The sequence below is a fragment of the Eumetopias jubatus genome, unplaced genomic scaffold (assembly GCF_037043125.1).
Source record: "Eumetopias jubatus isolate StellerSeaLion01/CBP00866 unplaced genomic scaffold, mEumJub1_p1.0 scaffold_4, whole genome shotgun sequence".
Taxonomy (NCBI): Eukaryota; Metazoa; Chordata; class Mammalia; order Carnivora; family Otariidae; genus Eumetopias; species Eumetopias jubatus.
The window spans coordinates 107,856,256-107,873,933 of record NW_028274810.1 but is presented as its reverse complement, the minus strand read 5'-3'; the positions used below and the strand labels follow the sequence as shown (position 1 = coordinate 107,873,933).

The window sequence follows — 17,678 nt, the reverse complement described above, 5'->3', positions numbered from 1 at the left end:
CCCAATGCCCGCACCCGCGCTCCAGGCCTGTGGGGGAGGATCCGGGACTGGTTGGGGCCCCTCAAGGCCCTGGAGCAGGGGCTGAGGCGGCCGTGGGATTAATCGCCGTTAAGCTCCATGCCGAGGCATGTATGGAGTCATTCCAGGTTGAGGGACGCCGGAGGGAGGCTAGCCCTCCTCAGAGCCCTGGCCTTTTCTTCCTGGATCTTTGACTTGGGGTGGAGCTGGCTGTGGGAGCACCACATTGCTCTTCTCAGGCCCTGTCTGGGCCCAGCAGTGAGCCCTCATGGGTGTCTTTGCTGCCCCGTGTTCTCCCCGGGCGGGATTGGGGTTGTCCTGTATCCCAGAAGTGTAAAGAGGCCTCTGCTCCTGGCTCTGCTGCCTAGTTCACTTCAGGGGTGGTGAGGACAGCCCCAACCCGGGGCCCTGGGGCCAAGTTCTCTAAGGGGCTAGTGGCTGCCTGAAGGAGACTGCGCAAAGGCTAGCTCTGGGCTCCTCATTGTGATGGGTGTGTCCCCCTTTCCCTGCTCCCCAAGCTCTTGATCAAAGCTGGGATGGGGAAGCTTTAGAAGGTGCTTCCTTCCTTCCCTCCCTGTGCATGGGCTGGATTTCCTCCCTGTTGGCTGGAGCCTCCTCCCCGGGCTCTGCTGTTTGGTCCTAGCCTCCTCTCTCACCTGCTTGGGGTGTGCCTGGACTTTGGTCTCCCCTGACAGCAAAGGGCTGGCAGGCACCTGGGAAGAGGGTTCCTAATTCTGTGGACTCAACATTGGGATCTGTGTTCTAGGGATTTCTGTCTTTGGTTTCTATCAGCAGCCTGTGTCCATTCTGTGCAGTTTTGGTACTTCAATGTGAGATGAACCCCCTGACCTCCGGTGACCTAACACACCAAACCCAGGCAGGTATCTGGCTGGGTGGACTTTGATGGCAATGGTAGCAATTCGTGTGTCCCCACTCTTCCTGGTCATCGGAAGACACGCAAGATTAGCAGTTAATGTTGTTGGCTTCTTAGGAGGAAACATCACAACTATCACAATCACTTCCAAGAGTGCCCCGAGAGCACGTGTCCTGAACACGCTGTGAAGGCGCACGCACGAGCTGTGTCTTTCCCCAGTGTCCGCTTTATTCAATCAGAAAGCAAGGTTAATAGAAAGCAGGTTTAGGATTCCAGACTCAGTGATATTTCACCATGTGATTAACTTGGCTTCTTAATACGGCACACAACAAAGATTACAAGGGGGGAGGGAGTTCGCGAACCAAACACGAAGTCGGTCTGTGGGCGGCGGCTGAGATGAGGTCTCAGGTCCGGGTCAGCTCGCGGCACTTACTGCTCCTTATGCTCAAGCAGGGAAGCATGTCAGTCCTGTTGGGAGATCAACCGGGCAGAGCCTTGGGCAGCAACTGCCTTTCTGAAGTGGTCAGACTGAGGGGGTCTGTCTGTCTAGAGGCGTCAGGTCCGAAGAGACTGATAGTTTGCTGCAAAAATTCTCCCTTTTAAAGGGATCTAACGGGTCTCGGGCCCTGCAGATGTCCTCTGCTTCTGCTGGTTATCAGTGCTGGGGTGTGAGCTGATGCTGGACGTGGCAGGATCTCGTGGCCGTGGTACCTTTACCGGCTTGTGTCACTGCTTGACACAGGCTCCTGCTTGAGTGAGTCCCTACAGCCTCCCACTCTAGGACCTCTGCACGGTCCCACTCGTTAGCCAAAGCAAGACATCTGGGAGGCTCTTCCCTCACCTCCAGGCTCTCTGAGAACTTCATCCTAAATATCCTTGATTCTGGCCCTTCCTGTCCATCCTTCCCACCAGATAAATAACCTGCCTCTGTGGCGTTACCCTCGGATTGTAGCACTTTCCCCTGACTAGTCTTGGCTCTGTCTTAGCCCCTCGCCGCCATGCTTCTCACCTTAGCGTGATTGATCTGAAATGCAAATCGAATTCCTGTCCTTTCCTTCTTGAAATACTTCCTCACAGACTTCCGAATAACACTCACCTGCCTTTACCCACTAGCCGCCATCCTCTGTACCCCTCACCCGCCCCCTGAGCACTTTTCTATGTGTGTGTCATGCTGCCACCACCCTGAACTGGTGTGGCGGTGGAAGGGAGAGAGCAGACCTCCCCCCACCCCTTCCAAGCTCCGTAGCCTGGGGCAGGGCTTCATCGGCACTACCTGCTGAGAGGAGGACAGAGGTATGGGGCCCGTTGGCTCTGCAGATGCCCAGGGGCGAGAGCCCTACAGAGGAGGAGGAGCTCACCTGCTAGGAACGCTGTGAGGGCAGCTACATAAGGTGGGATGGTGGATGTTGGGTTCTGGGCTGTGTGCTTTCTTGGCAGCTGTGACGAACCCAAAGAGCAGACAGATTTGTACTGGCTGAGGGGCGCCTGGTTGCTGAGGCCACGGGGATGGAGCCTGCAGACAAGTCTTCAAAGAAGTTTCACTGTGAAGGAGAGGAGTGTGTAGGGGAGTGGAGGGTTGGAGTTGGTTTGAATGAGGAGGTCCATGGAGATCCAGAAAGATCATGGAGATTGTGGTCTTGCGCAGAGAAGTGACTGACATCTTCAAGATCCGGGCTGATGGACGGGGGCTGGGCTGAAGAGTGGAGGTGGGGGCGTTGGGTGGTTGTACTGTGAAGTGGCTCGAAGAGCCCCGTGCTCAGCCCTGTCTTGCCAGGCCAGGATTCCCTGAGGCCTGGGTCATTCTTTGATGTGACCATTGTGGTTTTGTTGATTTTGGGTGATACATTCTGTTAGCTTCACACCCCGGCCCTCCCCCCTCCCCCCAAACCTTTTCCTGTTTTGGAAGGAAGGGAGGGAGGATGGTGTGGATGCAAGCGACCCTTTGGGAGCCTCCAGGCCTCAGATGAAGGGTCAGTTTCCTGCTGAGCCCTCCCACTGTCCAGTAGGTTTGAATGTCCCTCCCTGTGCAACGGGGCACAGGGCAGAGCCTTGCCATTGCTGATGGACCTCCCATTTTTCCAGTCCTGACTTACCTGTAGGCACAACTGAGTGATGGTCTTTTTCATCAGACCAGCTTACCCACAAGCTCAGAGGCTCCTGGGTTACAGTTTATACTAGCCCCCCAGTGCCAGGAACCCAGTTATTGAGCACTTCCTACAAGTCATGCACTAAGCTCAGCTCTGAGGACACAGCAGGACACAGTAAATGGCATGTCAAAAACTAGAACAGTGTGGGGACCCTGGGTAGCTCTGTCTGTTAAGCAGCAGACTCTTGATTTTGGCTCAGGTCCTGATCTCAGGGTGGTGAGATCAAGCTCTGCATCAGGCTCCATGATCAGCGAGGATTCTGCTTGAGATTCTCTCTCTCCCCCTCCCCCCAACGCAGGTGTGCGTGTGCACGTGCGCGCTCTCTCTCTCAAGTAAATAAAATCTTTAAAAAACAATTAGAACAGGGTGAAAAGATAAGAGAGTGACAAGGTAACCACGGAAGATCTCTAAGGAGGTAATATTTAAATTGTGATCTGAGCTACAGAAAAGGAGTGAGCTATCCTAAGATCCATGGAAGAACTTTCCAGACACAAGGAACAGCTAATGCAAAGCGGGAGTGATGATGAAAATGATAGCATCAAATAAACATGCGATAGACCAGGGGTTGGCAGGGTTTTTTTCCTGTGAAAAGCTGCATAGTGGGGCACCTGGGTGGCTCAGTTGGTTAAGTGTCTGCCTTTGGCTTAGGTCATGATCTCAGGGTCCTGGGATCGAGTCCTGCATCAGGGAGCCTGCTTCTCCCTCTCCCTCTGCCCCCCCCAGGCGCCCCCCCGCCCGCTCGTGCTGTCTCTCTCTCTCTCTCTCTCGATCTCTGTCAAATAAGTAAATCTAAAAAAAAAATGTACAAGCCATTCTTAGCTCATGGGCCATACAAAACCAGATGGCAGGCAGTAGTAGTATGCCAACCCCAGTGCTAGATACCAGAAATACTGTTGTTAACTCGTTGAATCCTCCTAAGAACCTTATAAAGAAAGTATGATTATCATTCCATTTACAGATAAGGAAACTGAGGGAAAGAGGTCAAGAGACTTGACCAATCTCCTCAGCTTCCTTCCATTTCAAACCCAAGTCTGGTTCCAAGCTCAGCTCCCAGCCATTGTGGTACCTGGAGCTGGAGGCTTCCAAGGTGTAGAAGCAGGAAGCAGGCCAGTGTTGAGTGGTCAGTGGAGAGGAGGTATGCAAGGAGATGGCAAGGTGAGCAGGGGCCAGGCCATGCAAGCTGTGGAGGCCAGGATAAAACTTTTGGAATGTGTACTTTTTTTTACACCAAACTTTATTTTATTTTATTTTTTAAAGATTTTATTTATTTGACAGAGAGCGAGCAAGAGAGGGAACACAAGCAGGGGGAGTGGGAGAGGGAGAAGCAGGCTTCCTGCGGAGCAGGGAGCCCGACGTGGGGCTCGATCCCAGGACCCTGGGATCATGACCTGAGCTGAAGGCACAACCGACTGAGCCACCCAGGTGCCCTGCATGTTTACTTTAATGGAAGCAATTAGACCTTTATGATATTGAAACATACTTCCGTTTATCAACTGTGGGTCAAAGGAGGGAGAAGCCAAGTGCATTGGACGCCTTGTGACTACCTCAAAGGGTGAGAATCTGTAAGTTCCCAAGGGGGTGGATCTGAGCTTTAGAAGGACAGATGGCAGTGCTTTTAGCCAAGGTATTTGGAGGGTCTCTATGGATGGTGCCAGTTGAGTCTTAATAGTGTGATTAGTACATCCAACTAAGCCCGAGGATTAAGGATGGTGTGCTCAGTGGAAGTGTCGTAAAGCTGGCTGGACAGCACAGAGCTGTCACAGCACCTGACCAGTAAGATGAGTTCCCTGATCACTCTGAAGTTCAGGGGGGTCGCTGGATAGGGGTGATCTTTTCTAACGGAATTTTAGTCACAGAAGAAGCATTGGCCTGTCTGAAAGAGCAAGCTTCAGTCAAGTGAGAAAACATACAAACCATAAGTAAAACATATTTATACCCGTGAGATGGGAAAAGCTGTCTGAAATCCACTTGTGTAAATAGGTCTCCCTGGATTGTACTTCGGACAGGTGGGAAGAGCAAGGTGGGCACTTTCTGCACCCTTTTCCCACCAATACTGGTTCATGAATGCTGTCGTTCTGTCAGTAGACCAAGAGTTAAATGCACGTACAGAGGGAAGTAGCGCGCATTATAGAATTTCTGGTGGGGCTGGATTGTTATTTGGTCCAAACCAGAATTCTCTTCTTATTGAGCCAATAATAATTACTAGATTTCTAAGACTGCTTTTCATCTCTGTGGCCAATTCTTGGGTATCTCTTGTGAACTTTTCCAAATTATCATTTGGGAGAACATCCCTTTGGACCATGACAGAGGTCTGGCTATTGGTTTCCTTGAAAGCAGCATTTTTTGACAGAAAAAGCAGTGAGGTGGTTTCCTTCTGGCCTCCAGGGAGTCGAGTCTGGAATGCCCAGGAAACTTAATAATAGCGGGAGCAGCCAGCAAATTATAGCATGTAATACATTTTGGACATAGGAGCCATTTTAAATTTTATCCCCATTGTAGCTGAGGAAACCTGTCTGTTTCCATAACATTCCAAAGTCATGAACTATCCCGAAGGCTCACCAACCACTGGTATAAATGTTTATGGTTTTACTGTTGGCTGAGGTGCAGGCTAGAGTAAGGACATGGAACAGCTTGTGTGTTGAAGTAGCCAGAGGTCAAAGTGCCCTCTCAGTGACTTCAAAAGGACTTGCAATAGCGTGCCCAGCACCATACTTACCATTTTCATCCTTTATTTTTTTTTTTAAGATTTTTTTATTTTTTAAGTGATCTCTACACCCAACGTGGGGCCCAAAGCTGTGACCCTGAGATCAAGAGTCGTGTGCTTCACCGAAGATCATGGGGCAAAGATCATGACCTGAGCGGAAGGCAGATTACTTAACCCACTGAGCCACCCAGACACCACAGGGTTTATTTAGAGCCTCAGAAGACTTAACTTTATTTGTTTTTTAATTAATTAATTAATCTCTCTGCCCAACGTGGTGCTCCAACTCACAAGCCCTGAGATCAAGAGTCGTTCTACCAACTGAGCCAGCCAGGTGCCGCAGAAGAGTTAATTTTAAATTTTTATTTATATTTATTTTTTTAGCGAGAGAGTGTGCTCGAGGGTGGGGAGGAATAGGGGCAGAGGGAGAGGCAGAGAGAATCCTTTTTTTTTTTTTCAAGGATTTATTTATTTATTTATTTGAGAGAGAGAGAGAGAGAGAGAGAGAGAGAGAGAGAGAGCAGGAGAGGGGGCAGGGGTAGAGGGAGAAGCAGGCTCCCCGCTGAGCAGGGAGCCCGATGCGGGACTCGATCCTGGGACTCCGGGATCATGACCTGAGCCGAAGGCAATTGCTTAACCAACTGAGCCACCCAGGCGCCCCGGTAGAGAGAATTCCTAAGCAGGCTCCATCTCCCGACCCTGAAATCATGACCTGAACCAAAATCAAGCGTCCGACACTCAACTGACTGTGCCACCTGGGCTCCGAAGAAGACCTGAGTGTAAAGGGGCATGTTTTACTGGGTTCAGGAGAGGAGCCCGTGGGGAGGGGTTCAGAGGAAACGGAAGTCTGGCAGAGAGGACAGAGGGAAACAGCAGAGGTGGGCCTGGGCACCGGTAGTTGCTTTGTGTGTGTGCAGACGGGGAAGATGGGAAGGGGAAGAGCGGCCTCAGAAACCATTTTGACTCCTTCCAGTTCTTTGTTTGCCTCAGTTAATTCAGAAATAGTATTTTTCAAGGAGGCCTACTTAGAATTCTGAAAACATTTAGAAGCCTCAAGATACCATTTAAAATACACATCCCATTCAGGTTTTTCCCCTCTTTCTTCCTCCCTTCCCCCCTTCCCCCACCCCGCACCTTTTCTCCCCATAATGGCCATTAATGTTCTAAATTACTTTTGGGTAAGTCAGTCCATTTGCTTATAAATGAGCATGTGGAGAGACCGTAGTTATTTAAATGTAAAACGGCCAGAGTCCCAGGAGGAAGGACACCCTCAAAGCATTTTGATCACTGGGATCCAGTTTCTCAGGGGGTTTTCTATAGAGCAAAGAGAACAATCCCTCCTCGGCGCAGTTTCAACAGGAACAGCCTGGCTCCAGGAGGAGTCAGACCAGAGGCCAGCACGGTTCCAGTAGGAACAGTCCAGTTCCAAATAGGAGTTGGACTGAAGACCAAATGGGTATTCTCAGGAAAAAACAAGACTTTAAAACAGATCTTGCATAAGGCGTGGAGAGCAGAGCTTGAGATCTAGGAGAAAACTTACCCTCAAGCTCTAGGGTGGGTAGGAAAGCAGTATGCTCAGTTGGCTCTGTGGGTGCAGCAGCCTCGGCGTTGCTGGGAGTCTTCTGGATCTCACTTCTGATCACAAGTAATGTTAACCTTAAAAATAAAACTGCCGGTTATTTTACCAGCGGAAATGGGTTTATTCGGGAGCAGCAGGGAATGGCAACCTGGCACAAGCAAAGCTCTGGCAAATCCACAGGCAGGTCTGCAGAGCGAAGGCGAGCAAAGCTCTTTTACGGAGGAGAGGGGGAGCTGGGAGGGGCTGCTGTCGGTCAACAGTCCGGGAGTCACCTGGGAGCCGGGAGTGCAGTGGCTTCTCCTCCTCGGCTCCGGGGCTGCCAGGGGAGCAGCAGCGCTTCCTCCTGCCCTGGCGGGGCCGGTGCAGCGGTAGCTAAAGCCGCGGCCGCTTGGAAGGCCCCCTTGGTGAGTAATTGACGGGAGAGCGCCCCCTGCCGGCCGCCCCGCGACTCCATTCTATTTTTTTTTTAAGGTTTTATTTATTCATTTGACAGAGAGAGACAGCGAGAGCAGGAACACAGGCAGGGGGAGTGGCAGAGGGAGAAGCAGGCTTCCCGCGGAGCAGGGAGCCCGATGCGGGGCTCGATCCCGGGACTCCAGGATCATGACCCGAGCCGAAGGCCGACGCTTAACGACTGAGCCGCCCAGGCGCCCCGCGACTCCGTTCTAAATGAGGTCTCCTGTTACTAATTTTCACATTGTATTGTCTATTGCTGTGTATCCCATTACTCTAAAATATAGTGATTTGGGGCGCCAAATCAGCGTGTGCCTTCGGCTCAGGTCATGATCTCAGGGTCCTGAGATCGAGTCCTGCATCGGGCTCCCTGCTTGTGCTCTCTCTCTCCGTCAAACAAATAAATAAAATCTTAAGAAAAAAAGTATAGTGACTTGAAACAATAAACATTTATTATCTCACAGTTGCTGTAGGTCAGGAATTAAAAAAACGGCTTAGCTGGGTGGTGTCTGTTCAAGGTCTCCTGTGCTTGCACTTCGGATAGTCAGGGCTGCCTTGTTTGAGGGCTAGACTGGGGCTGCAGGGTTTGCCTCTCAGGTGGTGCCCTCAGCTGGCTGTTGGCAGGAGGCCTCAGCTCTTCACATGTGGGCCTTTCTGTAGACAGCATACCAGCTACGTTCCTCCAGCACCAGAGACCCAACAGAGGGCCAGCAAGAGGCTGCATTACCTTTTATGACCTAATCTCAGAAATTATACATTGCCATTTCTGTTTGCTTGTTTTCTGTTTGTTCAGTTTCTGCCATTTTTGGGGTTTGTTTTCTGTTTGTTAGGGGTAACTAAATACTGAAGGAAAAGTGGATTAGACTCTACCTTTTGAAGGGGGTGTCAAAGTGTTCTATACTTTGTGATACTAATTTTGTAAATGATAATGAACATTTTACATTTTCCAATTGTTGGTTGGCAGTACAGAGACATACAGTTAATTTTGACATATTGTCCTTGTATTTCACAACCTTGCTAAATATATTTATTCTAGTATCCCAATTGTAGATTACTAAGGATTTTTTTTTAAAGATTTTATTTATTTATTTGTCAGAGAGCACAAGCGGGGGGGGGGCGGTAGGTAGAGGGGCAGGCAGAGGGAGAAGCAGGCTCCTTGCTCAGCAAGGAGTCTGATGTGGGGCTCGATCCCAGGACCCTAGGATCATGACCTGAGCTGAAGGCAGACACTGAACCGACTGAGCCACCCAGGCGCCCCTCTTTTTTTTTTAATTATTTTTTTAAAAAGATTTTATCTGTTTATATTTATTTATTGGTGGGGTGGAGCAGAAAGAGAGGGGGAGAGAGAAGGCAAGAAGACTCCACGTGAAGGGCAGAGCCCAGTGTGGGGCTCGATCTCACAGCCCTGAGGTCACGACCTGCGCTGAAATCAAGAGTCAGACACTCCACGGACTGAGCCGCCCAGACACCCCCAAGGATTTCCTACATGTCTTCTGCATACCTACCTACATGCTTTGTGAATCTGAAGAATTTTACATCTTCCTTCCCAATCTGCATGCGTTTTGTGTCTTGACTTAGTGCCCTGGCTAGGACCTCTAGTATAATGTTGAACGGGATTGGTGTCCCTGATCCTAGGAGGAAGGGTTCACTCTTTTCCCGTAGGCATGATTTAGCTGAGGAAGCTTCCTTCTATTCCTAGTTTCTAAATTTGTTTGTTTTTTTATTATGACCAGATGTTGAATTTTGCCAAATGCTTTTTCTGGTTTTATTGATTTGATTGTATTTTTTAAAATGGTAAACTATTTTGATTTTTAAAATGTTAAACCAACTTTTTGTTCTTGTAATATATCCCACTTGGTCATGATGTGTTATCCTTTTTATATATTACTGGATTCAATTTGGCAATAATTTTAAAGGATTCTTGAAGCTATTCATAAATAAATTGGCATGTAGTCTTAACTTGTCATGTCTTTGGTTTTAGAGTCAGGGTAATACTGGCCTTATAAAATAAGTGGGGATGTGTTCCTTTCTCTTCTATTTTTAGAAAGGGCTTCTGTACATTTGGTATTATTTCTTCCTTAAATGTTTGATGTACGTTACCAGTGAAACTATTTGGGCCTGGAGTTTCTTTTTGGGAAAGTTTGTATCTGCAAATTTAATTTCTTTAATAGATAATAGGGCTATTCAAGTTTTCTGTTTCTTCTTGAGTTCATTTTGATAATTTGTTTCATTCAGGTAATTTGCCCATTTATCTAAGTCAAACATGGCAATTTTTTTCTATAAAGGGCCAAATGGTAAATATTTTAGGCTTTTTAGGCCATGTGGTGTTGTAGCACAAAGCAGCCATAGACAATACATAAACAAATGAGTACTGCTAAATTCTCATAAAACTTCAGTTACAGTAACAGGTGCTAGGCCAGATTTGGTCTATGGGCTCTAGTCCATTGACCCTTGACCTAAGTTGTTGAGTTTATTGTCATAAATTGTTCAGAACATTACCATTTTAATCTGTTCATGGTCTGTGAGGTCTGTAGTGATGCCCCCTTTATCATTCATGATATTGGTAATTTTGTCTTTTATTTTTTTTTAAGATTTATTTATTTTAGAGAGAGAGCATGCATGCCTGAGCAGGGGTAGGGGCAGAGGGGGAGGGAAAGAATCTCAAGCAGACTCCCTGCTGAGTGTGGAGCCCATTATGGGGCTTGATCTCACAACCCCGAGATGATGACGTGAGCCAAAACCAAGAATCAGACGCTCCACTGACTGAGCCACCCAGGCACCCCTGTCTTCTTTCTTGATTAGTTATCAATTTTATTGTGATTTTCTTTTTCTTTTTTTTTTTAAGATTTTATTTATTTGACAGAGAGAGACACAGCGAGAGAGGGAACACAAGCAGGGGGAGTGGGAGAGGGAGAAGCAGGCTTCCCGCGGAGCAGGGAGCCCAATGTGGGGCTCGATCCCAGAACCCTGGGATCATGACCTGAGCTGAAGGCAGACGCTTAATGACTGAGCCACCCAGGCGCCCCTTTATTGTGATTCTCAAAGGAACAGGTTTTTTTTTTTTTAAGATTTTATTTATTTGAGAGAGAGCGTGCGCACACGAGCACGAGTTGGGGGAGGGGCAGAGAGAGAAGGAGAAACAGGCTCCCCATTGAGCACGGAGCCCAATGTGGGGCTCCATCCCAGGATCCTGAGATCATGACCTGAGCCAAAGTAAGATGCTTAACTGACTGAGCCACCCACGTGCCCCTGAAGGAACAGCTTTTAGTTTCAATATTTTCCTCTATTTGTCTGTTTTGTATTTCATCATTTTTTGTTCTTATTAGTATTTTCTTTTACTTACTTTGGGTTTAATTTTCCCCTCTTTTTCTAGCTTCTTAAGTGGAAGCTTAGGTCATTGATTTGACCTTCTTATTTAAGTAATCAAAGGTAAACATTTCCTTCTAAGCACAGCTTTAACTGTATCTCACATATTTTGATATGTATGTTTTCATTTTCATTCAGCTCAAAATATGTTATAATTTCCATTTTGATTCCTACCTTAGCCTGTAGGCTATTTAGAAGTATGCTTTTTTTTTTTAAGATTTTATTTATTTATTTGACAGAGAGAGAGACAGCAAGAGAGGGAACACAAGCAGGGGGAGTGGGAGAGGGAGAAGCAGGCCTCTTGCTGTGCCAGGAGTCCGATGTGGGACTTGATCCCAGGACCCTGGGATCATGACCTGAGCCGAAGGTGGACGCTTAATGACTGAGCCACCCAGGCACCCCTAGAAGTATGCTTTTAAGCTTCCAAATATTTGGGAATTTTTCCAGATATATTTTTGTTATTGATTCTTAATTTAATTTAAATTTATTAATTTAATTAAATCTAAATTAAATCTAATTAATTTAAATTTCTAATTTAATTCCATTGTGGTCAGTGAACATACTCTATTTTCATTCCTTATAAAGTTGCTGAATCTTGGATTGTGTTCCAGCATATGGTCTACTCTAGTGAAATCAGGTTTGTTTTTTTTTTAGCTTTTATTAATGGAAAATTTCAAACATCTATACAAGTAGGTAGAATACAATGGTCCTCATATATTCTTCATCCAACTTCAACAATTACCAACTGATGTCGGTTTTGTTTCACCTATATCTTTTATATTATTTTGAAGCAAATCTCAAATATATTATTCACTCTGTAAGTATTTTTGTATCTATTTCTAGAAGGAATGCTTTTTTTAAAAAGTAAGTTCTACACTTAGCGTGGGGCTTGAACTCATGACCTTGAGATCAAGAGTCCCCTGAGATCAAGATTCGGAGGCTCTACCAACTGAGCCAGCCAGGCGCCCCTAGAAGGGATACTTTAAAAATATACCACAATACCTAGGGGCGCCTGGCTGGCTCAGTCGGTTAAGCCTCTGTCTTCAGCTCAGGTCATGATCCCAGGGTCCTGGGATCGAGTCCCGCATCGGGCTCCCTACTCAGCGGGAAGCCTGCTTCTCCCTCTGCCTGCCGCTCCCCTGCTTGTGCTCTCTCTCTCTGACAAATAAATAAATAAAATCCTTATTTTTTTTAAGATCTTATTTATTTATTTGAGAGAGGGTGAGAGCTAGAGAAAGAGAGCACGGAGACAACTAGACAAATTTCTATTTGTCTCATAAATGTCATCGTTATACATTTTATGATTTGTTTGAATTTGGATCCAAAAAAGGTACATATGTTGCACATGTCTCTTAAGCTTCTTTATTTTTTTTTTAAAGATTTTATTTATTTATTTGAGAGAGAGAATGAGAGATAGAGAGCGTGAGAGGGGGGAGGGTCAGAGGGAGAAGCAGACTCCCTGCCGAGCAGGGGGCCTGATGTGGGACTCGATCCCGGGACTCCAGGATCATGACCTGAGCCGAAGGCAGTCACTTAACCAACTGAGCCACCCAGGAGCCCTCTTAAGCTTCTTTAAATATATAGGTTCCCTGACCATCATTTTTTTCTTATTCAGTTTATTTGTTGAAGAAACTTGGTCACTTGTTTTTATAGTTTCCCACGTCATTGATCTTTCTGATTGTGCCTCTGTGGTGCCCTTTGATGTGTTGTTCTCGGTCTCCCACATTTCCTAGAAACTGGTAGTCGTATCAAACCTTAATCAGATTCTCTTTAGTTTTTTATTGTTTAAGAAGACTGCTTTATATAAGATGGTTGTTCTTCCATTGTGAGGCACAATTGTTCAGTTGTCTTTTCTGTGATTGATAAAAATTCTCCCACATCAGGTATTGGTAGCGTTCATATAGGAGAAGAGGGCAAACAGATGGTCACCAGAGGGGGTTGGGGGGAGGGTGGGTGAACTAGGTGCTGGGATTAAGGAGTGTACTTGCAGTGATGAGAAAAACAAAACACACAAAAAACAAAACAAACTGACCAATTCTCTCTTATTTTATGGTTTTCAAAATACTGAGTTAGAATTCTCTGACAATGAGCTTGTTTTGTTTTCAGTGTGGATTTCAGTGTCTGGGTTTGATAGGTTTCAGCCCATCCCACTTAGTCTTCTGGCCAAATGGGTACACGTTTGTCCTCCGGTGTTTGGCAGTGGGAGTGTCTGATGTGGGCCCCATAGTCTGACCGCTCCCGTATTGCTTGCTGTGACAAGATGTTTCACGTTAAGCTCGGACGTCTCAAGCCACAGGCCTGGAATCAGCCATTTCTATAAAGACATTTTTAAGGAAAATGGAGATTTCAGGCTGGGTTTTTGGAGTGCTCCTTGCTGCTGGGCTGCTCACTGTTTCTGGGTCTTTTCAGTGGACAGAAGTAGGAAGTTTGTTTTAAATTAAATAACATGGGGGGCGCCTGGGTGGCTCAGTTGGTTAAGCGACTGCCTTCAGCTCGGGTCATGATCCTGGAGTCCCGGGATCGAGTCCCGCATCGGGCTCCCTGCTCAGCGGGGAGTCTGCTTCTCCCTCTGGCCCTCCCCCCTCTCATGTGCTCTCGCTCTCTCAAATAAATAAATAAAATCTTTAAAAAAAAATAAGTTAATTAAATAACATGGGGCGCCTGGGTGGCTCAGTCGGTTAAGTGTCTGCCTTCAGCTCAGGTCATGATCCCGGGGTCCTGGGATCAAGCCCCGCATCAGGCTCCCTGCTTGGTGGGAGGCCTGCTTCTCCCTCTCCCACTCCCCCTGCTTGTGTTCCCTCTCTCGCTGTGTCTCTCTCTGTCAAATAAATAAAATCTTCAAAAAAAAATAAATTAGGATGAACCATGAGAGACGATGGACTCTGAAAAACAAACCGAGGGTTCTAGAGGGGAGGGGGGTGGGGGGATGGGTTAGCCTGGTGATGGGTATTAAAGAGGGCACGTTCTGCGTGGAGCACTGGGTGTTATGCACAAAGAATGAATCATGGAACACTACATCAAAAACTAATGATGTATGGTGATTAACGTAACAATAAATAATTATTTAAAAAATAAATTAATTAAATAACATTACAAATTTTATTGATACTTCCAGGTCATATTTAAGACTACAGGAATTTTATTTTACCTCCTTGCTCTTGCTCTTGTATTTGTATCTTTTTTTCTCCCATGCCAAGAATCTTGGTTCTCAGTGACCCAGGATGACAGAATTGTGATATTACAAGTGTTAAGTATGAACTGCTTATCTGCTGCATCCCACAATAAGCCTAGAACAGTCTTGGGGTAAAAATATGAGCTTCATAGCTGGTCACGTGATTATTGACAACAGGTCATTTGGGCAATTTCCCACCACCTGGGCGAACCTCTGTCCCTGCTTGTGCAGCCTTGTGCGAGAGCGGGGCTGGTACGGGGCTCATTTTCCTCCCCTTCCTCTAGTCACCTGTGCCTTTGCTTTTTTTTTCGTAACTGTGATAAAATGTACGTGACATAAAATCTATTGTAACCATTTTTAGGTACAATTCAGTGGCACTAAGTACATCCTCCATATTGTGTAGTCATCATCTGTATCCGTTACCGGAAACTTTTAGCCACCTGAAGCAGAAACTCTGTCCCCTTTCTTTCTTTTTTTTCTTTCTTTTTTTTTTTAAGGACACTTTATTTTTTTTAAAGATTTTATTTATATATTTTTGAGAGAGAGAGAGAGAAGGAGCGGGGGAGAGGGGCAGAGGGAGAGGGAGAAGCAGACTCCCTGCTCAGCAGGGAGCCCAGTGCGGGACTCGACCCCAGGACCCTGAGATCATGATCTGAGCTGAGGGCAGACGCTTTAGCAGCTGCACCACCCCGGCGCCCAGACTCTGTCCCCTTTAAACAGTCCCCGCCCCCGCCCCCTAGCCCCGCCCCCTAGCCCCGGACAGCCTGCATTCTGTGTCTGTGAATTTACCTATTCTCGGTCCTCCTCCAAGTGGAATCACACACTGTGTGTCCTTTTGTCAATACATTTGTGGCATGTGTCAGGACTAACTTCTTTTTTATGGCTGAATATTCCACCGTATGGATAGACCAAGTTTATCTTTTCATTTGCTGGTGGACATTTGAGTTTCTGCTTTCTAGCTGCTGTGAATCATGTTGAACATTGGCGCGTAGATATGTGAGTTCCTGTTTTCAGTTCATTTGTGCATAGATCCTGAGGTCGTCAGGATGTTTTTCCCATACGCCGTCACTTTACACTGCCGGGTTGATGAAGTTATATTCTGTCCTGTACCGTAGTTCCTAATTCTGTGTTGCAGAAGTTGGAAATGACATCAGTCAGTCTGTCTGTCTGCACAGCCGGGTGGGATGCACGAATTATGCTTTCTCATCTGTGTGTCCCGTTCCGTCTCCTGCACCCCTGGAGGAATGGTGTTCTTGGCTGGCTTTAGGTCCATGGGGATGCTGCTGGCTTATGTGTTACCAGTCCCCTTTATCACGTCTCGAGTGTCCTGACCTCCGCCATCCCCTGGACACCTCCCCTTTGCTGTCCTCTCTGTGCAGTGGCTCCCCTCTTTCTTCCCTCCAGCTTCAGGAATCTGTGTACTGACATGAATTCCCTTCCTCTCTGTTGGCCCTCCCACTAGGCCGGTGGGGTGTGTGTGCTCAGTTGGTCATCTACACCTGGCACATCTCTTGTTCTAAGGCTGTTTGGCCCATGGGTCTTGTCTACAACCCCCCCTCCAGCTTCCCTCACCACTGTTCCCTGCCCAAGGGTCATTGTTGGGGCACGCGTTCTGAGTCAGAGCAGACCCAGGGTTACAACTTTGTGATTTTGACCATTTTGTACCTGACGGACCTTAATTTCCAAATCTACACGATGGGGTCCTGGCCCACTGCAGTGATTAGGCTGAGACTAAATGGGACAGTGTGGCCGCCAAGGGACTGGAGGCTGTGCTGGCCTCCAGGTGACCAGGGCCCTCAGGAAACCCTCTGTCCGTAATCTCTCCTAGCCAGGAGAGATTTCTCTTTGCTCAGCGAACCTCTTTTCAAACGGAGGTGCCTCCAGCCAGACTTCTTTCATGAGGTTGGCTAGGCCCCTGACACCTTGCTGTTAAGTTTATTAGCTTTATTTTGGATGGCAAAGGGAAAGAAAATGGGGGAGCGAGGCCTCCCAAGTTTTGGGGAGCCTCCCGATGTTTGGGGAGAGGCCTTCCCAGATTCCGGCCCCTCACAGGCACTGCTGCCAAAGCTCGCTGTGGCCCCTGCCTCGTGTGGTCCACACATGGGTAGTGCCTAGTCTGGCCGCCACGGCCTCACAGATCCCCTCACGGGCTTGTCACCCGGCAGTTGTAACTGAGCCAAATGAAATTTCATTGTTGTAGGACAGAAACCATGATAGCTTCAGTTTCATCTGGCTCTACGGCTCTATGGTAGGGGAGTCTGAGGAGCACCAAGGTCCCTGAGAAAGGACGCAGGCCTCCTGCGAGGGTCTGAGAGGAAGTTGAGGCCGGGCGAGTTGGTCCTTGGCAGCGGGCTGGGGAGCTCAAGAGGAGACCGATCATAGAGCCGCAGGCAGGATGAGCTCTCCTACAGGCTCAGGGGTCAGCACATGGGCCAGTGGAACAGAGTCAAGAATCTAGAACAGGTTCAGCCATGTGGGAACTTTATGACCAGGGTGGCGCTGCAGAACCGTGGGGAGAAGCAGCTGTTGAACCAATGGTGCTGGGCAGCTGGGCAACCGGATGGCAGCAGAGTGACTTGGAGCCACACACTCAGAGTGGACGCATCCCACACTCCCATGGTCGGAAGGCATGCATGGGCGCATAGGTAGAAAACCTGACGAAAACTGAGGGGTGAGGGGAAGGCTCCGGTGCCCGCTCATTGTCCTGACAGGTGGTGCTCACATGGTCTCGTGTGTCCAGTTTACATGTGCTTTACGCACTTTCTGTATTTGTATCACACTTCACAGTAAAAAAGAGTTCTCAAAGAGGACCCCAACATACTGGGGGAAATGTGAGGAAGCCTGTCCATCCTCGGCACAAGGCTCGCAGGACTGACAGGAGATCCAGCGTGGCTGGACGGTGCTGGGATGGTGTCCTGGGTGGGGGATGAACAGGGCTGCTAACTGCTCGGGTGGAAACCCGTGCAGGCCCCGGGCCCAGGACGTCCGTAGGCTGCGTGAGAAGCTCTGGCCTTCCATAGGGCTGTCAGGACCCCGTGTGCATTTTCAGTCCCCTGGGGCTACAGGACGCAGACAGGCTGGAGCCCCAGCTGGACGCAGAACAGCTGGTGGGAGGTGCAGACTGAGTGGGAATCAGGGCCTGGCCATGCTGCTGCTGCCTGCTTCCTGGTTCTCAGACTCTCGAGGTGTCTTCCTTCCGGGTCTTTACACTGACCCTTCACTTGGACTGGATGCTCCTTCCTGCCCGTGAGATGGCACCTTATAGGTGCGTCAATCATTCACCACCCTTCCCTTGAGTGCCAGCCCTGGAGGAGCAGGAGTGGTAACCGCTGCTTGTGGAAGAAATGAATCAAACCTGGAGTGAGCAG

General features: G+C 48.1%; 1 protein-coding gene across 2 annotated transcripts in view; it reads left to right on the top strand.

The window, feature by feature from the left end:
- Positions 1–17,678, top strand: part of PPP1R16A (protein phosphatase 1 regulatory subunit 16A) — a 37,572-nt gene that overhangs the window by 588 nt on the left and 19,306 nt on the right. The window lies entirely within an intron of this gene.